The 25,547-nt window shown below is 42.1% G+C and overlaps 1 long non-coding RNA gene across 1 annotated transcript in view; it reads right to left on the bottom strand.

Annotated features, from left to right (window-relative positions):
• LOC136146661 (uncharacterized) overlaps positions 1–19,454 on the bottom strand; it is a 40,363-nt gene extending 20,909 nt beyond the window's left edge. Inside the window, exon 1 of the long non-coding RNA XR_010659029.1 lies at positions 19,362–19,454. This is a non-coding gene — a long non-coding RNA (uncharacterized lncRNA). The remainder of the gene's footprint in view (positions 1–19,361) is intronic.
• Between the last annotated feature and the right edge of the window lie 6,093 nt (positions 19,455–25,547).

The following is a 25,547-nucleotide window of genomic DNA, read 5'->3' as shown; positions in this document are numbered from 1 at the left end:
CCTGTGTGATGCCTACAGAGGCCAGGTGCCAAATTACTCTGCTGGCTTTATACGCAGACCACTAATGAAGGTGGAGATCTGATGAAACTGTAGCCACTGAGCAACAGTGGTGTGCAGAAGAAGTGGAGTGATGCTGAGGGCGACTGGTGTGAACGGATAACCAGGTGCCATTCCTGTCCCCTACACACACACACACACACACACACACACACACACACACACACTCACATACATCTTTGGAGTCACACCTATAAGGAGCCAGTGTCCAGTTGCAAACCAAAGAAAAATGAGACTATGGAACATGACAGAGATACTGACATTGGGCTAATATTGACTCTTCCAAATGGGATATTGGAATATCCCATTCCAATATCCTGAATTTGTTTTAGATAAGATAAATAATGAGTATTTGAGAAAGGAATGAATTGCCTAGGCTAAGACTTCTATTGGTAAAAAAAAAAAAAAAAAACCTCTTCTTACATGTTCTTAACTCTTAAAAATCTTTGAGGTGGCAGGATGAAATGATGTTGGAGAGAGGCAGAGCAAGGAAGAGGGGCTGTAACCACTCCCCCGGGAGTCAGTCCGCTGTGGAGATGCTGGCGTGAAGAGGGCCGCAGCGGCGGAGCACAGCTGGGACGTGTCCCAGAACCTCCAGTCTGTGTTGGGGCCTCTTAGCCTAGGCATCGATCACTATTGCTTCCCATTGAGCGGTTTGGCTCAAAAATGGAAGGAAGGAAAAAGTGACTTTGGGCAGCAGTTAGCCCTAGACCACTTAAGAAGATGAGCGCAATCCCATGACAAGTCCGTGCGAGAAGAGCCGAGGGTGTCCGAGGCGCCAACGGCCCTCGCTCCCCCACCCCTACCTTGGGAAGCTACACTTCTGCAACCCCCGTGTCCAGACTCCAGTTCCCTCTGCCCAGCCGTGTTCCCCTGGGCCCCCCACGAGACACCTGGTTGAGACCTAACGTACTAGCAGGCACCCCTCGCCCACCTCCCTTCATCCTCACAGCCTCGGCTGACATGACACACACACAAAAAGCATCATCTCTCTTTTGGGAAAAAGTATCTGGAAATTATTTCAAGGGCTCAACAAAGTTGCAAAATGTCCGTCTTGTATGGGGCCTGTGGGGCCTTTCTGTCAGCACGTCAGTAACGCAGGGAAGTCAAACACAAAGCGGAGTCCAGTAACAAGAACACAAAGACAGGCTCTGCCTTTGATTTGCCTGAGCCTCCGACTGTGAGCCGAGGGCCAGAGGCCAGGGACAGGCCGCTGTGCCTACCTCGGCGCTCCGTGAGTGAACGTAAGCACCGCTGCCTCCTCTCTGCAGGGCCTCTAGGCTTCTGTTTCCGTAAGGCTGCCTTATCTTTGGTCTCAGTCTTGAATGTGTTGATGGGCTGCTTGTCCTGAAATCTGGTTTCTGATTTGAAACCTAGGGGAGCTGCCTCAGCCGAGGAAGAGTAAACGCCAGCACCCGTGGCATGTTTTATAGCCTGAGACGGAGCCCCTTCATTTCTGAGAGCGTGGCCAGAGGCAGTGGCCATATTGGGTTGTTCTGTGAGAAAATGATTCCCTATCTTACTTTTCAGTTCGTGTAAGGCTGTTTGTGCTGATGGGGTTAATTTTAAAGAAAGTACTGGTGTTCTCATTCTCTCATTGAGAGAGAACATCCAATGGCATCTAAAACCAGGACAGAACTGTTGGGCAGGAGCTGGATCACCAGCAATGGCTTAAACACACACACATACACATTCATAAATAGGAGACCTACTATGAGCCCCACACTGGGCTGGACTTGGGAATAGGAAGTTGAGAAGGAAAGGTCTGAATGTTTGCTATTCAGTAAGAAGAATCACTAAGCCAAGGATCAGAAGGTAGAATCTGTAGGGTTCCTTGCTAGATTTTTAAGTTGCGTCATACTGCATATTTTAACAGTGAGGTAAACTCAAGAATTCAGGAGAGCAAATGTTCAGAAAAATCCTCCCAAAAAATGGACACTCATGTGAATGTCCTCTCACATATCCTCTCACTTTGCATGTAATAGGGCAATTAATGCATAAGGCCACTTAGTTCCTAGAATATTTTATTGAAGTGTGTATGAGGCACTTCTTAACAGTGGTTATCACTGAGTGATTTTAATATTTTTCTGTTTGCTTTTCTACTTCATAGATTTCTTACAATGAATATGTGTTGCCCTGGAAATTAGGAGAAAATATTATTTATTAAATTTAAATACTCAAATAACTAGCCAAAGCTTTATGAGACAGGCCCTCATTTATTATTGTGAGAGTGTACATTGGTAGCCACTTTCTAGAAAGCATTTAGCAACGCATCAAACACTTGAAATTCCATACATCTGTTCCCATCTTGATCTACCTGCTCTCAGCTTAGCTTGTCTGCCTGCCCCCAGTCTCTCTGACTTCAGGGGGCTGATCCCGGTGGCTTACGTGCTTCCAGCTCCCTAGTCACCTGGTCATGGACACACAAGCAAGGAGCTGGGGGGTGAGAGGAGAGGGGAGAATGTGTCCCCCTCTCTACTTTGAGGAGTACCTCTAAAAGCCATTGCTGGTGATCCAGCTCCTGCCCAACAGTTCTGTCCTGGTTTTAGATGCCATTGGATGTTCACAGAGGCCAAGAGTGGCTCCACTCTTAAACTCTAGATATCCTCACCTCCCCCGATGGCTCTGTAGCCACTTCTAGAACCTATATAGTCAGTGTTTTGCATGAATTCCACAACACTAGAAAAACTTGAGTGATTTTGTTTTCCTGATTGGGCTTTAACTGACCCATCACTCACTTCTAGTTATCTGTCATAGAGAAACCATCAGAGAAGGTGACATCAAAGATTTACACAAAAGAAGTCCACAGCAGCATTATCATTTGGAAAAAAATAGAAACAACATATAATAAATATTCAACAAGAAGTGTGGTGGATTGAATTGTTTTCTCCAAGAAGATATGTTCAAGTTCCAACTCCCAGTGCCTACAAATGTGACAATATTTGGAAATATGGCCCTTATAGATGTAACCAAGTTGAGATTAGTCTCAGTTACAGTAGGTCCAAATCCAATGACTGGTGTCTTTTTAAGAAAAGGGAAATAGAGGTATAGACACTCAGGAGAGAAAGTTGTGTAACAGTGGAGGCAGAGGTTGGAGTGATGCAGCCACAAGCCAAGGACTGCTGGCCACCACCAGAAGCCAGAAGAGAGAAAAAGGATTCTTCCCTGGAGTCTTGAGAGGAAGCATGGACCTGCCAATGTATGGACTTTGGACTTCTAGCTTTCAGAACGGTGAGAGCATACATTTCTGTCATTTTATGCCACCTGGTTTGTGGCAACTTGTTTGCTGCTGCTGCTGCTAAGTTGCTTCAGTCGTGTCCAGCTCTGTGCGACCCCATAGACGGCAGCCCAGCAGGCTCCGCCATCCCTGGGATTCTCCAGGCAAGAACACTGGAGTGGGCTGCCATTTCCTTCTCCAATGCGTGAAAGTGAAGCAGCTCAGTCATGTCCGACTCTTCATGACCCCATGGACTGCAGCCCACCAGGCTCCTCTGCCCATGGGATTTTCCAGGCAAGAGTACTGGAGTGGGTTGCCATTGCCTTCTCCAGTAACTTGTTTAGGTAGCCCCAAAAATCTAATATAGTGAACTAATGGTTAGTAAGTGTTTTTTTAAAAATTGCGATTACCCAAGATAATTGATGTGTGTGTGTGTGTGTATATATATATATATATATATATGTGCTTATTTAAAATGCACATTCCTGGGTCCTATTTTGTAGCTATGCTGATGTAATAAATCTGGCTTAGCAGCCAGTAGAATGTTCTATAAATCTTAGCCATCATCAGCTTTCTCAGTCACCCCAGGCTGGAGTCAGCACAGTTGGACCTTAATCTTGTCTCCTGCAATATAATTTAAATGATTTAAGAGACTGGCAGTGGAGGGTGGGACCACTATTCTTGGTTTCCACTCTCAGGTAGTCTCAGACTTCAAGAGAGCCTTAATTTGCAGCTAACTAACTTGTCAGTTTTACTTAGGAAAAATGGGTTTCCTTCAGACAGCACTGAAGCCTGAAGAAGTGCTTGCTGGCTTTCTGATGACCTTACAGAAGGTGCTTCCAATCCCAAATCACAGAAATCAACCCAAGATAACTTAAACGTAAGTGAATGCTTGATTGAACAAATGAATGAATCAGAAAACCCCAGTAGGAGTTGAACAATCAGTTTGAAGGTGGTTGGGTCCAAAAAGCAGATCAGTCATACACATGAGCAACAGCTCCAGGCCACCAACCTAGCTCAACAGCAAGGATCCTCATATCTATGCTCCTCAGTTCAGACTCCCAAATTCCTAGAGACAAATCTGATTGGCTGCATGTAGGTCGGGGGTCCCCTGGACCAATCCACTGTAGTCAAGAACAGGGTCATGGAATTCAGATGCGGCAGCTGGGAGCCCATCTACAGCAGCTGTGATTCGGTGTCAGTTCTCCCAGGAGGAAAATGAGAGCATGACAACCATCGCAAGAGGCTGCTACTCACCTGACTCCCTTCCCCAACTCCTGCCCCTCAGTCCCTCTCCAAGAACAGATCATAAAACTTTTCATAGGAGAGACCTTTTGTATCTTCCCTTCCCAGTCCACACTCCAGTCCAGACCAGCCCTCTTCTGAAATGCCCCGAGTTTTCTTTCCCCACAAGTCCCACCCATGTGCAAAGTGAGTTCTTGTTCATCTTGCACATCTAGGAGCTTCTGTGAAATCCCCTCTCGGGAGGGGATTCCTTTAGGATCAGTGAGATGATACTGCTCTTTAGACACCAGGAAATCAGAGCCTGTAAGTCTTGGTGTGGGTTATTTTTCTAGTGGCAGTTATGGGTCAAGCTGAGTCATTCATACTAGTTTCCCTTGTGACTTTACACGCTGGGCAGCAGACTGGCTGATTGGAAGGTATAGTCTTTGGACAACTGCAAAACAGGGCTTTTCCCAGTGGAAAGGCTGGGTGGCCAGAGCAGGGAGTGAAAAGTGAAGCCAGGCACAAGGCATGCTAAATAGAATGCATATCAGTTTTGAAAAATGACATATCTATACCACATCAAGTCTCTTCTCCCCAGCCTCTCCCTCAAGGCTTATGTGACCACATGGTTAAAAATTAAGGCAGTTTCTTAGGGTACCTTCATACATTATTCTTTCTTCACAGACACTACGCTAGTTACCACATCATCAGGCATTAGCTGTAACAGCACAGTTAGCTCTTAAGCATCTGGCAAGGTGCCACAAGACTTGGGTATGTTGTCCTCTGAATTGAACTAAAAAAACACATCACGGTAATGTTTAGCTTCCATTATAACCATGTGTCATTGGGGCCAGTTACATAACCAATCTGTGAATGTTTTCTCCTCAGTAAGATGGCATAATAATAGTCTCTCCCTCAGGGGACTGTTGAGATGATTAAATAAGTGTAAAATAAATTAGGCCAGTTCCTGGCATGTGGTAAGTACTAAGTGAGCGTTAACCATCATAACCATTTCCTGCACCCTTTAAGTTTGATACTCCTAGTTTCTGTAAAAACATCCTGCATTGTAAAAATTAGTTATTAAGTCTTTTTCACCCGTAGACAAGGGCACCAGGTGGGAGCCCCTTCATCCCTGCATCTCTGCCAGCCAAGGAGTCAAGGATCCTGGATACATGTGTGAGCAGGTGCCGAAAAAGTAGGGGGTGTTATTAGGACTGGGATGTAGTAAGAGAACTGTCACCCCAAGTTTCTTTAGCCTGTGAGGAGAGTGAATCTGTTAATTGAAGGATTTGCCTAAAGATCAGAAAAAGCGAGTGGAGAGGACTATTTAGGAGTTTTGTGTGACCTTGGGCAAGTTGTTTAACATTCTAAGCCTCGGTTTCTAAGCCTCTGTCACATAAGGATAAGACCACACAGCATTGTGTGAGAATTGAGTGTGGTAACAGGAGTAAAGTGCTTGGCACATGACAAGCATAAGTAATAACTATACAGCAAAAATATAACTATAAAAGTAAAAGCTTCCCTACCAGAAGTTATGAGTAGCTAAATAACAAAAATCAATAATACCAACACCTGATGTCTCCAGCTGTGTTTTTACCAAGTACTCTCTAATGCTGGGGAAGATTGAAGGCAAAAAGAGAAGGGGGCGGCAGAGAATGAGATGTTTAGACAGCATCACCAACTCAGGGGACATGAATTTGAGGAAACTCTGGGAGATAGTGGAGGACAGAGGAGCCCGGTGTTCTGCAGTCCATGGGGTCCCAAAGAGTCAGACGCGACTTAGTGACTGAACAGCAACAACAGCCCTCTGAGAGTGGTTTGGTTTCCCATGTCCACTTATTTATCTAGAAAAGAGCTGGAATTCATCAGACAACAGGAGCCCACTTGACTCTTTCAGGTTTTGTTTAAAATTTATTGTCATGTTCAACTCTTTAAGTCCATGGACCGCAGAACTCCAAGCTTCCCTGTCCATCACCAACTCCTGGAGCTAGCTCAAACTCATGTCCATCGAGTCAGTGATGCCATCCAACCATCTCATCCTCTGTCGTCCCCTTCTCCTCCTACCCTCAATCTTTCCCAGCATCAGGGTCTTTTCCAATGAGTCAGTTCTTCGCATCAGGTGGCCAAAGTATTGGAGTTTCCGCTTCAACATCAGTCCTTCCAATGAATATTCAGGGTTGATTTCCTTTAGGATTGACTGGTTTGATCTCCTTGCAGTCCAAGGGACTCTCAAGAGTCTTCTCCAACACCACCACAGTTCAAAAGCATCGATTCTTCAGTGCATAGCCTTCTTTATGGTCCAACTCTCACATCCATAATGACTACTGGAAAAATCATAGCTTTGACTATACAGACCTTTGTTGGTAAAGTAATATTTCTGCTTTTGAATATGCTGTCTAGGTTTGTAATAGCTTTTCTTCCAAGGAGCAAGCGTCTTTTCATTTCATGACTTTAGTTACCATCTGCAGTGATTTTGGAGCCCAAGAAAATAGTCTTTCACTGTTTCCATTGTTTCCCCATCTATTTGCCATGAAGTGATGGGACCAAATGCCATGATCTTAGTTTTTTGAATGTTGAGTTTCAGGCCAGCTTTTTCACTGTCCTCTTTCACCTTCATCAAGAAGCTCTTCAGTTCCTCTTCGCTTTCTGCCATAAGGGTGGTATCATCTGCATATCTGAGGTTATTGATATTTCTCCCGGCAATCTTGATTCCAGCTTGTGCTTCATCCAGCCCGGCATTTCTCACAATGTACTTTATATAAGTTAAATAAGAAGGGTGACAATGTACAGCATTGACATACACCTTTCCCAATTTTGAACCAGTCCGTTGTTCCATGTCCGGTTCTGTTGCTTCTTGTTTAAAAATGGGCACTTGCTTCTTGTTTAAAATGGACGCTTATAAATTTTGTCTGAGAGTCCTGCTGAGCTGGACTCCTGGTGAAATAAAGGGCTGTTTCTGGGCCTGCAAAGGCACAGGGTAGCTCTTCTTCTTAGGCCACCCAGCCCAAGTGTATTCACCAGAAGCACCAGTTCACCTCGTCCCTGTCTGTCTTTAACAGCAAGAAACTGCTGATAGATGACAAAGTTAAATAGAATGAAGCAATGTGTGCCCTTTCAAATCTTTTAAATTTTGAACCATGTAAGTATATTTGCTTGTTCAAAATTCATTTTTTTTCAGATATTTATTTATTTTTTCCATTTATTTTTATTAGTTGGAGGCTAATTACTTTACAATATTGTAGTGGTTTTTGTCATACATTGACATGAATCAGCCATGGATTTACATGTATTTCCCATCCCGATCCCCCCTCCCACTTCCCTCTCCACCCGACTCCTCTGGGTCTTCCCAGTGCACCAGGCCCGAGCACTTGTCTCATGCATCCAGCCTGGGCTGGAGATCTGTTTCACCCTAGATAATATACATGTTTCGATGTTGTTCTCTCGAAACATCCCACCCTTGCCTTCTTCTGGGCATACACACCAAGGAAACCAGATCTGAAAGAGACACGTGCACCCCAATGTTCATCGCAGCACTGTTTATAATAGCCAGGACATGGAAGCAACCTAGATGCCCATCAGCAGACGAATGGATAAGGAAGCTGTGGTACATATACACCATGGAATATTACTCAGCCATTAAAAAGAATACATTTGAATCAGTTCTAATGAGATGGATGAAACTGGAGCCCATTATACAGAGTGAAGTAAGCCAGAAAGATAAAGACCATACAGTATACTAACGCATATATATGGAATTTAGAAAGATGGTAACGATGACCCTATATGCAAGACAGAAAAAGAGACACAGAGGTACAGAACAGAATTTTGGACTCTGTGGCAAAATTCATATTTTTAAAATACTAAGCAATTAATGGAAAGAGTCCATTTCTGCTACATTTAGTAATTTTCTAAAGTCTTTTATGTTCCTATGGTTGATTGACGCCCATGACCTAACACAGTTAAAAATTGCATTTTAGTCATTCCATTCTTAAGGATATTTACTTTCTAATTCTCTTTTAAACCTTTGGTTATTTAGTTATTGATTTCTAGTCTCTCCTGTTTTAAATCTCAAGAAAATTTTTGAGGGGAATTTTCTTTTTAATTTGAAAAGGAGCAAGGCAGTTCCATTGATGGCCAGGTAGTGTTTTTGGGGTGTCGGGTGAAGGGAGGTGAGGTAAAAGTAAAAAGAAAAGAGGAACCGTTTTTAATGCACATTTTCTGTTTCCATTCATCATGAGATCCTTCTGATATACGGTTGAAGATGTTCCTGCTGATCTTGTCCTAAATCTCTAGCCACCTGTATAACTGAATGAATGATTAGCTCAGATCTTCAGGAGATCCTTTGATTTATTGAAGACTCTCCTGACACCATTTCATTCTGAGGAATGGGGTACACGGTGTACCTGGGGCCTCACAGTGAGACTAAGACAGTAAGTTGAGAGCGAAGGGGAGGGTGGCCAGGCTGCCCGCCTCTGCTTCAGTTTCCTTACCCCTCTATAGGGCACCTCCTACCTCAGGCCACCCCTCCTCCCCACCGTCCCAGAGTCTTCCCCACAAACCGACACACACAGACACACACTCATACTTAGTGCCTCGGGTCTACCAAAGAGGTGGTCAGACGTGAGAGTGCATCAGAATCCCCTGCAGGACCTGTTAAACCTAAGTTTCTGGGGCCCGCTTCTAGAGTTTCTGATCCAGAAGGCTAGGGCTGGGCCCATGAGTTTGCACTTCTGACAAGTTCTCAGGGTGATGCTAAACTGCCGACCTGGAAACCACATTTTGAGCACCTCATATTTGTATCCTTCCTCCTCTGTAGGCCTCGTCTCTGCTTACGGTTTCTTAGAAAGGATCCTTATCTATCAGTAATGTGATTCTAGTTTAGTGTTTGGTCTTTGGAAGCAAGTAAGGTAGGTTCACAGACCCTGCTGTTTCATGGTGAACCAGACTCTTCACTTCTCAGCCTCAATTTCCTCATCTGTAAAGTGGGAATACTAATATCCACCTCATATAAATAAATAACATGAAGTATTTAATATGCCTAGACCACATTAGATACTCGATGAACGTCGATTTCTTTAACCCCACTCCTCTTCCTAATGTGTAACAGGCTGATTAACTATAGAAGTGTTAACCCTTCCACAAATGCCCAGGATGGTAAGAGTGATTGTTTATATGTATACAACTCTTTACATTTACAAAGTTAGTTAATACACATTATCTTCTGAAGGAATTCTGAGAATCTGCATTTTTAACAAATACCAATTTTCAAAGTTGGAAAGCAACTGATTAATCTTCACATCAACCTGCAAGGTGACATTTTTTATCAGATTGTTTTGGAAGAACACTTTTATTAAATGAATAATCCTTAGTGAGGACTTGAGATGTATTATTCATTTTACGAGAACAGGGACATTAACTCACTGCTGAAAACTTATTTGACTTTTGTGAGCCTTAACTTTCTTTACTCTAAAAATGGAAAAAAGACCCAACATAATTAAGTTTCTTGATAAATAAAGTCAGCTACCTTAGCAGAACATCTGACATACAACAGATTATCTGTAAATATTTTCTCATGATTTTTCTTGAGCTGGTCAAAACAGAGGCTTTAGAGTTGAGTTTCATGATTTTTTTCTGGTAACATGTTGAAATGTTACCAGAAACATCTGGTAATCTGTTCAAATTAAAATAGCCAGTCATCTATATAAAATGATAAAATAGAAAATAATCAATCTCCGAATACATTGGCAAAGAAAAACTTTTAAAATAATTTTACATACTGTAAAATTCAATACTTTCAGTGATAAATTATGTAATACTTATATTTATCAGGTTTTATAGATAAGACATGAGATTCAAAGAGGTTAAGTGCCTTGCCACAGTAACACAATGACACAATCCCAAACCTATGACTTATGAACTCAGTTCTTCAACACAGAGATAAAAGTCTTTCCTGCTAGTATTTTAGGCACCAGAGACTGAAAAGTGGGGTGAATATTTTTGCCTCGAAAAACTATTTTTGGCATCACCTGATACCTGATATGTGACCTGCAAGGGAATCTGAAAGGCTGGATGGTCCATTCATATTCAGTGTTGTCCAAGTACGTGGCTCTTGTACCGTCAAGGTAAGGCAGGAAGCTCCTAATGCAGGTGTGCCGCGGCCTTTCAACTCTGAATGGCTGACCAAGCACCTTTGTGACCCTGTTGACAGACAAGCTTCCTACTTTTCCATTCCTCCTTCTATAGCTCAAGCCTTAATAAGGGAAGGATACAGTTGCTCCTAAATGTGGTTCTGGAAAAATCTTAGTCCAGGAAAGAGCATATCTTGGCTTAGGCCTTTACAAGTGGGTATGGCCATAAGCCAACACACCACCCGTTGGGTTATTTATACTGCAAAAGGAAATGATTTCCTTGTAAGCTACCTCCTTTCAGCTTCTGCCTAGTTCAAAATGTCCCAGAAACCAAAAGTCAGAGTTGAACTTAATGCAACAAATTATTTAGTAGACAACCACATGGCTTCTTATAACAGAAGTGAAATTCCATGCAGTTATCTATATTAGAGTCCCGCTGTTTAAGTGGTGATTTTTAATCAAGATTCACTTGATTTTCTGCAACAACTTATATCTTTTTTACTTGACCTTCTCACCTCCCCCTCTCTGTTCTATTAAAAAAAAAAAAGCTAGCATCCAAACCCAAAGATGGTTCTTTGGGATGCTAGTCTACCATCTTCTCCATCTTCTGGCTTTCCAAATAAAGTCATTATTTCTGGCCTCTCCTTGCCAAAAAAACAAAAAATTGACTTGATTTTCACTGAGCTTCCTATCCCAGAACTTCATTTGCTTTTTGGAAACTCCTCTTGTACTCAAATATAGGAATGCCCCTCAGGCTACCATGGAGATTTTGCTGTTACTTATTTGAGTAAAGGATGCTTGAGAGAGAAACATTATCTGTGGACAAAGTCAGGGCTTCCCATGTGGCTCGGTAGTAAGGAATCCACCTGCAATGCAGGAGACACAGGTTCAATCCCTAGGTTGGGAAGATCCCCTGCAGGAGGAAATGGCAACCCACTCTAGTATTTTTGCCTGAAGACTCCCATGGACAGAGGAGCTTGGTGGGCTACAGTCTATGGGGTTGCAAAAGAATCAGATATGACTTAGCGAATAAACATTAACAGCAAAACTAGCCAAAAAAGAAAATGACCCCTGGGTTGGTACAGAGTCTGACAACTAGAAATTGATTTCTTATACTTAAGGACATTCTATCTCTGTGGTTATGACTGCAAAATCATATAAGCCAAAAATTTCCCCATGAGCTTTTGAAAGAAAATCCCATTTTCTCATCAAAGAAATGTAGTTTATCCTCCTTCTGTCTCCAATTAGAAACAGAACAAGATTTTTCTTAATGTTGATATCCCAAGAATTCACAGTAGGCCCCACTGGGAATATGATACCTGTAACGCAGCAATTAGATCTGGTGCTTATGGAAAAGAGCTTGAGTTGGGTTACCTATACTGAACTGTGAAATTCTTTAGAGTTCAAACCCACTTTTTTACCCTTTTTTTACAGGTGAGCATGAGCCCAGATTTAAGTGGGTACTAATGGACTCTTGGAAGAACCAGTAATTATTGAATAGACTATTTTTTACATCACAGACATGGCTAATTTGTAGTGTTCACAGACGATCATTATATCAAATCAGAAACATTCAAACCAATTTCTGCAATCTAGCTTAAGACCCAGAACAAGAGTTTATGAGCCTGGTGAGAGAATGAACACTTAGTTGCCTCCTGGAAATATTCTAAAGATCCCAAAAATATAAATCACAAGCCATTATTTTCTTTACAGACTGTGAATTTCTCCATTTGGGAATGGAAGCTTTTAAGAGGAGTACCAACTAGTTCAGTCCTATGGTATCCAAAGGGGGCCTTGTCTCATGGATGTGGATAAAGCCATTCATCTTGAGCCTTCTTCCTGCTGGACTGCTTCTTTGCCCTGATGGATTTCTTAGTCATGGAGCCCAAGACTTGGATCAGAGTCCTTTGTGTTCAGTTTCAGCACAATTTTACTTATTGCTAGACCTGTACTGATTTGCATTATAAAATTCTGGTTGTCAGTTGCAAACCCATTTCCTGGCCTGGTAGTCAGATTCCCAGGGGCATCAGCAAATGTCTTTTTCCTGCTTTAGCGTGTGACTGCAATGTTTCTTACAATCAAAGGAATTCTAACCATAGCAGGGGTTCTTGATATTCAACAGACTGAAATGCAGATAGGTGTTATTTGTTTGCTTGTTTGTTTAGCATATGACCAATAAGCGTGTATAAAAGAGTACGAAGACTGGAGGTGGAAACGGCTTTGCTACTTTATTTATACCACTTTCTATTAAACACTCTTTCTGCTACTTACTGGCTTCAGTCTGCCTGCTTGAAGAAATGCTTACTTAAGTCCTCTTCTAATCTTTAGGCTCCACACTGAGCTTCCATCGATGGAATAATTAGGGGAAATACTGGTTGCTAACTTTTCAAAGCCAAATTTCAACTTAACGATCAACACACTCTAGTAGGAATAAAGTGCTACAAAGGAAGCTTAAAGAAATAATAAGTGTTATATATCCCCATAACAATTCTTTTAACTTCATAATTCCTATACTTAAAAGAAAAAAACCCAGTTCAGTGACTAATAGCTATCTAACAACCATAGTAACAAAAATAGCTTAACCCTATTTTGGAAGATTCATTCTTTTTCTCTCCATTTTACCACTTCCCACTCAATCATCGTCTATTACTTTTTTCACACCACACTCAGAAACCAATAACACAAAGTTACTGAGCATAAACATTTCTAACCTACCTCTTTCTTACAGTTTTGTTCCTCATTTTCCTTCTCACTTCCCCTTAAGGAAGATTTTTCTCTCTTTCCTAAATGGGCTCAAGCCCATAATTTGTCCCATGAAAGCTTGTGCAGCATCTCTACTTTCTAAATGGTTTCTCATTGCAAGATGGTTTTAAGATTCTAATCCCAAAACAATGATCCAAAAATATGGTGGCTATTTTTGAAAGAAAGAAAGAAATTTCAAGAAGTCTGGTCACAAATCAGTAATAGGCCCTGCAAACAGTTATAGCCACCAACAAAATCAGAAACATTTTCACCATTGCTTACTTGATAAATATTCTTGGTCTTTGTTTTCTTAACCATACTAATTATAACCATCATCTTAAACTGTTTAAAAAAAAAAAAAACAGCAGTGTACCACTGGGGTCATTAATGTTCCTCTTCTCTCACATCAAGCTTTCCATTGTCTGCTTAGTATATTCTTACTACCAACTGTTTTCAGTCCATCCCAGCATTCCTTTGCCTCTATGCCAAATGGGTTGTGCCCGAAGGCTTGAAATTAAGCACCCTACCATCAAGTGTGGCCAGCCCTCTCCTTTGTTTCATGGGCATCCCTGGGGGACTGTCACTGTTCTGCTGAAGCCCTCCACAGCCTCCTGAGTGAGCCATTTCCCATGGTGTGTGAACCACACTCTATCTCTACTTCTCTCTGGAAGTTTCGATTCTGAAAACTTGCTAAAATTGAATCTCTTCTTAATTTCCCCCCAACAAATTGAATTCCTCTCTAGGGGTACACTTTTCTCTCAGAACGTTTTTTTAAACCTTGTCTCTTACCTTTTTGCTGCCTGCTTTGTAAGCCTCTTCCTCACTTTGAATCAGTTTTGTGTTGGTGTTATCCCTTTCTGCTCATTTAAAAAGGGGCAGAATATACACTGATTCGCTGTCTCTAAAAGATTTTTTCTTACCTTAAAAAAAAATCTGAAGAAAATTTGTTCTGTTTGCTTCATTCCTTTTTTAAAAAAAATTTAAGTGTAAGATTTACAATACTGTATGTTTCAGGTATACATTGGAGTGATTCGGTTGTATATATTTTTTTTCAGATTATTTTCCACTACAGGTTATTACAGATTGTTGAATATAATTCCCTGTGCTATATAGTGACTCTTCGGTGCTTATCTATCTTATATATAGTAGTGTGACTCTGTTAATTCCATACCCCTAACTTATCCCTTCCTGATTCCCTTTCCCCTTTGGTAACCTTAAGTGTGTTTTCTATGTCTGTGAGTCTGTTTCTGTTTTGTATCTAGATTCATTTGTATTACTCTTCAGATTCTATGTTTAAGTGATATCATATGGGATTTGTCTCCTTCTACTTACTTCACTTAGTATGATAATCTCTAGCTCCATTCATGCTGCTGCAAATGACAATGTTTCATTCTTTTTTTTTTTTAATGGCTGAGTAATGGTGGTTCAGCAGTAAAGAATCCTGCCAATACAGGAGACCTGGGTTCAATGCCTAGGTTGGGAAGAGCCCCTGGAGAAGGAAATAGCAACCCACTCAAGTATTCTTGCCTGGGAAATCCCATGGACAGAGGAGCCTGGAGGGCTGCAGGCCATGGTGTTACCAAGAGTAGGACATGACTTAGCAATTCAACAACAATACTGTATATATATGAAAAGTGAGAAGTCTTAGTTGCTTGGTCGTGTCTGACTCTTGCTATTGTAAATAGTTTTGAATTAGAGAGTTTGTCTTTTCCAGATATCTGCTCAAGAGTGGGATTGCTAAATCATATGGTAACTCTATTTTTAGTTTTTAAGGAACTTCCATACTGTTCTCCATAGTGGCTGTACCAATTTACATTCCCACTAACAGTAACCATTCTATTCAGTTTTTTAAAAATACATTTAAGCAGTGGTTACCCCCAAATGTGAAATTGGAGCAGTTTTGAGGTAATGATTGGGAGTGAAATGGGGCGCCTTTACATTTGATTTTTACTATCTTCACTTAAAAGTTTTTTATGATAATATGGTATTACTTTGCTGCAAAAACTATTTCTTTTATTCAAAAATATCTTTACATTGTTCAGAAAGGGAAAGCATTTCTACCTTAAGTATTTAAACTCCTCTAAGATTGTAGTCTGGAGAAGGCCATGGCACCCCACTCCAGTGCTCTTGCCTGGAGAGTCCCATGGACGGAGGAGCCTGGTGGGCTGCAGTCCATGGGGTCGCTGGTAGTCACCAAGATTGTCATGACCAAAGTGTTATTCATTGAAAAGAAGAGGTGAACAGAGACAGGGGGAGACTGTGAACCTTGGGAAGAGAACGTTGTTCAGAATTTTTCCTCTACGTGGTCTTATATACTCAGAATGTTTTCCAAGTTAGTACAAGTTGCTGTGTCATGAAACACACACATGCACATACACTCACCCCCCAAACAAAACTCCTATTCACCTGAGACTGAGAAATTTAATCAGGTTTTTACCTAATACCTAGCACTAGCTATGGTATTTTCCAGGGTCCCAGCAGGTATTTAGAGGATAAAGAGCTCTGCTGATGCAAACCAAACAGGGCAGCCTTCAGGACCCAGAACAAAGCAGTGACAGGTGGAAAAGGGAGTGGAAGGAAGAGGGAAGAGTGGAAAGATTGTTGTAGAACATCATATCCAGGTATCAAAGAGCATGTTTTAAAACCCAGTCACAGCCATATGCCACAGATAAACCTGCCTGGTGGGGCCAAGCTTCAGGGTGCTGCAACCAGAGTTGCAGGCCTAGAGAATTAGAAGGAAACTGCTAGTCTCTAGGCATACTGTTTTTAGTGACGATCTATTTAATTGTGACAGTTGTAGGTCGCAGTATTCCTTCAGGCCCCGGTGTAGGTCCAGCCCCTTAAATAATCTGTGTTTCAGTTGCCTTTTTGATTCTCATAATCTATTTGCAAATCTCCAGGCCTTTCCAAATGTCCTTACTCTAATACTGCAGTCTGAAAGTTACCACTTTCGGCATCATATTCCAAAATACTGACTTTTTCTAAATTCCTAAATTAAGAGGATTCTATCTACCGAATTAAATATGTCCTCAGTGTTTTCCATGCATCAGTTTTAAGCACTGGCATATGTCTTAAGGTAAGAATTCTTTATTTTTGCCTTCTCACTTTGTTAAAATACCTTCCCTCTTAAGGGAAGTTTTTGAGCAACATTCTCTCATACCAACTCCGTTAAAATCTCTCTGGAAACTGTCCTCTGGCAAGTACAGTCTTCCTTCTACAAAAAGCTTTTCCTCATGGTGAAATCATAAGCAATAGCCTCTGAGGATATGTACACCAACCCCTTCATCTCACTGATGAGAAAAAATCCTTCCTGCTTTGTCCTTTTTTAATGACAGCGTTTAGATTTCAACGCATCTCTCCCCTCTCATTTATTCTCCTTTATCATTTATCATTCAGCCAAGGTCAAAGTTCTCCCGGTGGTGGTGGTGGTTTGGTCTTTAAGTCGTGTCTGACCCTCGTGACCCCATGGACTGTAGCCAGCCAGTCTTCTCCGTCTGTGAGATTTTCCAGGCAAGAAAACTGGAGTGGGTTGCCATTTCCTTCTCCAGAGGATCTTTCTAACCCAGGGATCAAACCTGCATCTCCTGCACTGTAGATGCTTTCCTGCATTTCAGGCAGATGTGTTACTGCCAGGGAAGCCCCTGAGATCTCCTGCATCTCTAATAACCTAAGATAAAAACTATGGAGTTTCTTTCTCCCAGAGAGCTTTTCCTATATTCCACTCCCTGCATCAGGTGACTGATGACATTGGAATTCCTTCTCTTAGTGTCTAGGAGGTTTTCCGGTTGGGATGTAGATTTTTGCTATGAGTGGTTGTTTCATATGAGTGCTATGAGTGGCTCTTTAGCTTCCGGGGCCTGGTGCTAGCACACTTCTGCCACGCCTGGACACACTTCGCTCCAGAACTTTTCTGGATCCTGTGGTAGAGTCGATGGGGTTCCTACCGTGCAGTGGGCACCTTCACAATCACTTTCCACCCAACACACACACACTTGTTCCTCACAACGTGGAATCGTGAAGCAGAATTACTGTTCCCATTTTAAAGGGGAAGAAACAAATCTTGGTGATCAAATGTCCCGTCTGAGGCAGCTTAGCTAGCTGGGGACACAGCGGGGATACAGACCTCAGCGTGCTGGCTCCAGCACTTCCACCGCGTTCTCTGTGTTACTGACTAAGTGCTGTTTGCTCCTCTCTTTCACACTCTGCTCACCCTGCCAGTTCATGTCACCAGAAGAGAGATAAGAGAAGGACAGAGAGGAAAACACCACCATCCCTCCCCTGGTCCACCTAGAGTTGGGGTCCCCCCAAACCCTCTGTTTTTCTTTTATAATCCCTGGAAAGAATCAATAGCATTAATTTCTGACCCTTTGCTCTTTCCTGCTCTTCCTCCCTCTTGTTCATGTTAATTTAATGCTAGCTTTACTGCAACATTTCTCTAATAGTAACTTCCAGTGTTTTAGATTATTTTCTACCTTTATTCTTTGCAAGCTCAGTTTTCTCCACTTTCAAAATAGTCTCTTAGAGATTGTGCCTGTCTATAAACTCTGTCCTGTCCCTGTTTGCTTCAACTGAATACTTGGATACTTTTGGGCAGCTTTGAAGATACAGCAAAGGGGACAGAGGAGAATATATGTTCCTATGGACCAGTTTATGGTAGAACTGTGCCTCCCCCCACCCTACAAAAAAATGCTGTCACACCAAAACATGATCCATAAAATAAAAATATGATAAACTGGGCTTGATTAAAATTAAACCTTTTGTGCTTTTAAAGACCCCACGAAGAAAACCAAGTCTCTTGACTGAGAGAAAATATTTGCAAATCGTGTATTTAATGAAAGATTTCTATCCAGAATATATAAACCTGCACAACTCAATAATAAAAAGATAACCCAATTTAAAAATGAGGAAAAGATTTAAATAGAGATTTTAATAAGCATGTGAAAAGGTGTTCATGTCATTACTCATCAGCGAAATGCAAAGTAAAACAATGAGTTACCTTTTCACACTCATTATAATGACTAAACTCATGACAGGCAATAACAAGTGATAGAGGATGTGGAGAAATAGGAACTGTCATACATTGCTGATGAGGATGTAAAATGGTAGAGCCACTTTGGAAAATAATTTTGTAGTTTCTTAAAAAGTTAAGCATAAACTTACTATGTCATCAAAGAATGCCACTCTGAAGTACTCAGCTAAGAGAAATAAAATCAAACATCCACCAAACACCTGTACGAATGTTCATCACAGTATTATTCATAAAAGCCAAATTTAGGCCAACTGAAAGAAGCCAGATATACACAAAAGTATATATGGTATTCCACTTATATAAAATCTATAGAGTCAGAAATTAGATTAGTTTCTGAAGCTGAGGGTAGAGTAGACATAGACATAAGACACTGTTTTAAACAGTGGGTAAGTTCTAAAACTGGGTGTAATGATGACTATACTAAACTGCCGATTGTTTAGAAATAATTAAACATTTATAATAGTTAAACTATGTGATATATAAACTAGAAAATGGTTTTTTATTTAAACTTTGCTAAGTTTCTTAACTTTCTTGACTTTTCAACCTGTTAACCCACCTTGTTTTGCTTGGCATTTTTCATTTCTGAGAAAACTCTAGTATTGCAGGACAGAGGGTCTAAACCCATTACATTGCCCCTTGGTACCACTTGCCCTTGCTTGGCCTCTGAGCAACATAAACTACAATAAACTTTAAAGTAATGTTGATTTCCTTTACTGAGTTATCAAATTTTGACAGTGCTAGTCAGTGTCTTCAAAATCCAACATTGGATAAACAGATACATTTGCAAGGCTGACTTTTAGACCTAAGAATCATTTCACTTTGCTCAGTTAATTAAAAATTGTAAAGACTAGTGGTAAAAAGAGGCAACACATTTTGCCTTTATCAAGGGCAAATTTTCCTCAAAATCTGGGTTGTCTGCTACCTATTAGATTAGGCTTCTTCCTACAAAGAGGGCACCAACCTGCTCCGGTTTCGTGTTGGTAGATGGTCAAGAATGTTTGCCGTGTGTCCTCCTTCCATTCAAACGCCATGTGAGTGGCCTGCTTTAAGGCTGTGCTGTTTCAGTTATGAGACTTATCCTGCTTGGGAAAAGGGCCAGAGTGGCTGAAGAAAGCAAACTGGCGGGGCTAATGGACAGAGTCTCCTTGCTTTGGCTTCCAGTCACTGGAATGAAGTCACATTTCCTTGTCAGACTATTTACACAATTGTTATTTCCACATGGATTATAACTGGACTCTGTGCTGCATGCCTGAGACATCATACACCAAATATGTTTTAACATGTTGAAGTAAGAAGTTGTATGATCCTTTGCTTGGCAAGCATTTTCAGCAACAACAAAATAGCTTTGAACTGTGGAGGAAATTGGGTTGTGATTCATTAAACAGCTCCAACTTAAGTACCATGATCTGCATGGATTCCTTGCAGGGCTCAGAAACTTGAATTCTGCCTATGGTTATATAGGCCACTGGTACTTTTGGAAATGGAAAGGCATCTGATAATGCATGTCTCCAGAAGTGTAGCTTCTGATGCCAACAGCTAGTGGCCAAGAGACACAATGAAGTATTTCCCTTGATAATTTACTGGGACTCGGGTATCAGCCTTAAAATTAGAGTTCTTATCCATCTATAGCTTACCTGATTGACTGATGTTTGGCAGGCACTGAGAATGGACTTCTCTTTCAGAGGCAGACTCACATTAACCAAGCTCATAGAGACTGATATACACAAACTAAAACACGAGTCCACGAATTACCATGAATTGTCAAGTCATCCTGAAAACTTGTGCTAGCAAATTGGTGCAGCCCTCCCTTCAGCTTATGAGTTATAATGAGTCAGAGAAGGGGTTAGGTTGGCTTCTCACTGTGTGAGTCTGTTCAGGCTCCCAGGACGATATACCATAGACTTGATGGTTTGAGCAACAGAAATATATCTCACAGTTCTGGAGGCTGGGAAGTCCATGATCAAGGTGCTGGTCGGTTCAGTTCCTGGTGAGGACTGTCCTCCTGGCTAACAGACCATTACTTTCTCATTATGTCCTCACAGAGTGGAATGAGAGATCTCTCTGGTGTCTTTTCTTAAAGGGCACTAATCTGATTGGATCAGGGCTCCACATTTAAGACCTCATTTAACCTCAGTTACTTCCTTAAAGATCCCATCTCAAATTCAGCTACACTAGGTGCTCACACTTCAATATATGAACTGGGGGAAAGGGCACAATTCAGTCCATAGGAGTCACTTTCATGACCTGGCCTGTCCTCCTCCTTCCCTTCCATCCCTAGTTTCTGATTACGTCTGAAGCTGGTGTGAGTCTTCATCATGTTCCCCAGGCCTGTTAGAGTGTACATGTGACTCCTTCTCTTAGGAAGAATATTTTTACTTCTTAGGAGGCCTTCTTGATATGGTTGCCTCACTCTCCTGCTCCATGCTTACAGCTGTTTCCTCAGTCTCTAGGAATTCCAGGGCTGACTTCCAACCTCTTCCTCCCAAAGTCCATTTCTCCCGTTCAGAGGACCCACTTGCACAGATGTGAATCAGTTCCACACCACACTGGGAGGATAGGCCAGACACAGTTCAGCCCCCAAATCACTTTTGCTCCTGCGATCAGGACATCTCTCATTTTTAGATTCCCCAGGCAGGGTGAGACTGCATCCCCCTCCTCGCTCTTAAATTGCAAAGGACACATCTCTCACCTTATGAGTTGTGTCCCTGAAGCCCTTCTCTCTCTCCTTTTTTTTTTTTTTTGGAACCCCCTTTTAAGCCCTTCTGTCTTGACCTGAGGGAAAGGGGAACCACCCCCGACACACACCCCAAGTCCTCGCTTCTATAGCCAATATAGTGAATTGGTCCTTAGCATCAAGTCCAGTCTCCTTTTTTCTGCGCTTTCTTGTACTGCACCATTGAAAGCCATCATTTTCGGGTTCTGTTCTGTTCTCACCCTATTGCAGTTATGGTTCTGGAGGCAAATTAGATTCTGAAAATTGATGGCACTTGAATAAGATTTGCAAGGCAGAATGTAGAAGAGAAAGGGGGCAAGGGATCTTCCACTCCAAGTCCATGGAGATGGAGACAGAACTTATCTGTATCTGTGCTGCAGGATCAACCACTATCTTCATGGACATTAAGAAGTAGTTACAGCTAAGAAGCCTTGACAGAGATTTCCTCATCTCTGGATTGCATCTCTGGTGGTATGATCTTGATGTCAGTGGTTCTAGAATGGTTCCACTGATATCAGTGGTTAGCATTGGCCTCTTGACTCCTCACCTCTGGATGGTGGCCAGAGTGGCAGCTCCCCCGGGCCCATTCAGTGGTCCTGTTCTGAGAGTCATTTCTGTAAGCCTGACCTGAAATCTGTTCTTCCAGCCCTTCTAAAATTTTCTGAGTACCAAATTCCTTGAAATCAACCTCATTCTGATTAAAATATCTAGAGTGGTTTCTGTTCCCTGCAACTGATCCCTCCCCTTGGGAAGGGAGTCGGGAATGGGATTCACTGGCACATCAACAACCAGGTGGAAGCTTTCATTTTAATCCTCTTATAAACTTTCTGTGAAAGTGAAGTGAAAGTTGCTCTGTCGTGTCCAACTGTTTGCGACCCCATAGGCTACACAGTCCACGGAATTCTCCAGGCAGGAATACTGGAGTGGGTAGCCTTTCCCTTCTCCAGGAGATCTTCCCAACCCAGGGGTCGAACCCAGGTCTCCTGCATTGCAGGCAGATTCTTTGCCAGCTGAGCCATGAAGGAAGCCTTCTAAACTTCCTGAGGACAGTCCTAAAGCTGAGTCCTGTGGAGCCCTCCTGGAGGAAAAGAATGGACACAATGTATTTCAAATAGCACTTCATTTACAATGAAGATAATATCTTCCTGTATGTGTCTTTTTATACTCAGGGATACATCCAGTGTTTTATTTATTTGACTGATGACAGTGTAATTTTTCCCCTACCTGAAGGCAACAACTAAACCTCTTGACTCTTATTTGGCCTTGCCTTAGGAGCAGGCAGAGAGGTAGAAAAACTTTAGGACCAATTTCCTTTCTAGAATCCTTACTCCACCAACTAACATTGTACCCCAAAGAGACTAATTCTTAGGCTTAGGTTTTGTTCCCTAACAGCATCAGATAACTCAGTCATTGTGATAGTTGAGCCTGTGATCCAGAAGTGCCTTGTTTGAGCTCATCCTCACCTGTCCTGGGAGCACATGTTGATGAGAAGGAAGCAAAGAGCATGAGAACAAGGCCAGCAGCAGGAAGGTGTGAGTGTCTGACCTGGGAAGGGTTCCTCTCCTCCATTCTCCCAAGCCACCCAACAGGAAAGAAGAGAAACATTGTTTGAGGTGAACAATTAACTTTCTGTTATAATTATGAAGAATGTGAATAAGAGCATCTTTTAGAAACTTTGCTATTTGTCTTGCTTTATCACATACTCTAAGCAAATAATGGTTTGCTGGCTCTGTAGTTGCAACCTCAAGAGTAGGCCTCTACCTCCTTCTACTCAAATTGCTGCCCCTAAGTTCCATCACTGCAGACACTCTGGAGCTGCCGCTGTGACTCGGGGCATGAGAGAGGGAGGGCCACCCTGCAAGGTGGAAGACAGCTGAGAACGGGGAAGTGGGAGCCCAGACAAAGGTGGATCTCCTTTGTAATTTCGTCTCTTAACTTTCATCTTTGGCATGCTTAACCCCAAAAGAACTGCATGAAAAATCACTCCCTTCCTAAAGTTTGCATCATGCTTTTTATTCCAATCTGAGTCATGGCAGTGTTCTTTGAGTCATCTGCCAGAATTTAATCAAAGTTTCACAATGTCCTTCCTATGTGAATAGTTTCTGGCTTCTCCCTTAAATTTTATTTTGGCATCAAAATATCCTTTGAAAAAAATGGCCCCAGGATCTCCTGCATTCCAGTGATCTCCACACAGCGTTTGAGTCCCTGCCCTGGCCTCCCTCTTCTCCTCTGGGGCCCCAGCAAGGTCACCGGCCCCCTGTGTTCTTCCTCCTTCCCTTGCCCGGTGTGTCACTTTCCTGTCTCTTTTCCTTGCATTATTTTCTCCACTAAGAGCTTCTTCCCCCTCTCAGCACCCTTCCAATCCCCAGGGGACAGTGACGTTCACTAACTCACAAGGGAAGACCCCAGGCTGGGAAGCAGGCAGACAGCTCAAGGTCTTACAACCTTGGAGAGTTTCCTTAGAGTCTCAGGGCCTCGGTTTTCTGTAAATTCAAATAGCTCTCCGTTCATATCCATGCTTGGTTTAAACCATTTGGATAAAAATCCTATCACAGTATAGGTACATTCTATCCTCACTCTGAAAGACTGCTACAGTTACATGAAGAAAACTTCTTTGAAATTCACTTTCTAAGTGTTCACCAATAGGGTACTTGTAAAATAGCGATGCATTTATTTTTTAATATGAGGTGACTGTGTATAGTGTCTAGAGAGTAAGGAAAACAATTTGTAGAAGAAAACATCTAGTAGAATCCCTGTTTTTAAAGAACCTATTGATATGTTCTATGCTATAGGAAAGGACTTAGACCACATGTAACAGTGCTTTCTATGGGGGTAGGATAAAGTGTAGGAAGTGAGGAGGAGAATTTTAAGTTTTTCCCTCTATGCTTCTGAAGTGTTTAAAATTTTTACCAATGTTTCTCCAACAAACCAGTTTTGAATAATTGGGGGTCAGCAGCTTCTATATCCTGTATTAGAGATTTATTGATGTTTAAAACTTTATGAAATGAATGATATTATAATAGCATTTTCCTTTCATCCCCATTCACAAAATGTCATTCATTCTTTAAAAAAAAAAAAAATGGAACAAACGATTTGACAATTTTGGCCTGTGGAGAGTGAGGGCTGAGCTGACTCTCAGGTAGCAGTGCTCCTTCTAGGCTTCTGACTTTTCCTCACCTCAAACATCTCTGTTACCCTAGTCAGCAAGATCGGGAAATGGGTCTAGAGGCTGAGGGGAAGCAAAGGTACTGAGTTTTCCTTTCCCTTACTGGGTTCAACTCAAAGAATCCCATTTTATATGATAAATTCATTACCCAGCCAACAGATCCAGTTTCGGCCTCATAGACTGTAGCTTCTAAAGAGTGATTTTTACCAAGTTATTTATTTCAAACTTGTCATATTTCCTGTCAAACAATTTAGATGTCACATGAAGGGTGGAATTTTTTCTTATGTCACCAAATGAAGTCATTTATCTCTGAACCTTTTTGCTAATGAAATTCCTAAGAACTTGTTTAGTTTATAACTAGTTATAGCAAAGTATGGGTGATTAAAGCAGTGATTTATACATGTGTGTGCACAGTCTTCATTCACTATATCCTCCCAGGATACATCTTTGGTAGTAGAATCCTCCCTGCACCCAAGGCCCCAGGGAGAAGATCGGTAATATTTAGAAGTGTGATTTCCTCCTCCTCCTCCTCTCATTCTGCCATCCAGGCTATTTGAAGACAGCTGTACGTAAACAGGCCTATTGCCTGTATGACTCAGCCTCTGCTAATCACAGAGAACAGGAGTTTTTTGACAGGAGGATCAATCATCTTCTCCGAGCTCCTACGCTTTATGGCTGATATAGGCTTCTTCTGCTAGGCATGAAAGTTCAGTGAAAATTCCATGTTAATCCTATGCATTTATTTGGAAATTGGGGATGATGTGTTCCATCGTGTTAGTGCATTTCTGGAGGACGGCATCAGCATTAAAACACTCATTATTTTAAAAAACTAACTCTGAAATATCTTTATTTATGTATCTATGTATTTTCAGATTGACACCCCCCACTGCCCCATGTCACCTCTCTCTGCCTGCTGCACTGCCTCCCGACAGGGGTCCCTGCTTCCCTCTGCCCACCCCACCCCCACCACTCCTTCTCTCCAAACAGTGCAGAACTATTGTTTTAAAATGCAAGTCAGACCCAATCTCTACCATGGTTTCAAATCCCTCACTGACGTGACCACTATACATCCAATGAAACCCACCCTTCTTTGCATGTCCTGGCCCCACTGCCTCTCCACCTTGGCCTTGGAGGTTGTCCCCCAGCACTGCAGCCTCCTCCCGAGAGCACGCCAGGCTTCCCCGGCCCGAGCGCTCTGCACGGCTGCAGGCGCCATCCCGGACTTGCCCAAGTGGCCTCTCCCAATTCTCCTTTACAGCTTCCTAGTG

The sequence above is a fragment of the Muntiacus reevesi genome, chromosome 14 (assembly GCF_963930625.1).
Source record: "Muntiacus reevesi chromosome 14, mMunRee1.1, whole genome shotgun sequence".
Taxonomy (NCBI): domain Eukaryota; kingdom Metazoa; phylum Chordata; class Mammalia; order Artiodactyla; family Cervidae; genus Muntiacus; species Muntiacus reevesi.
Note: the sequence above shows the minus strand (reverse complement) of the source record. Positions and strands in the feature narration are given on the sequence as shown.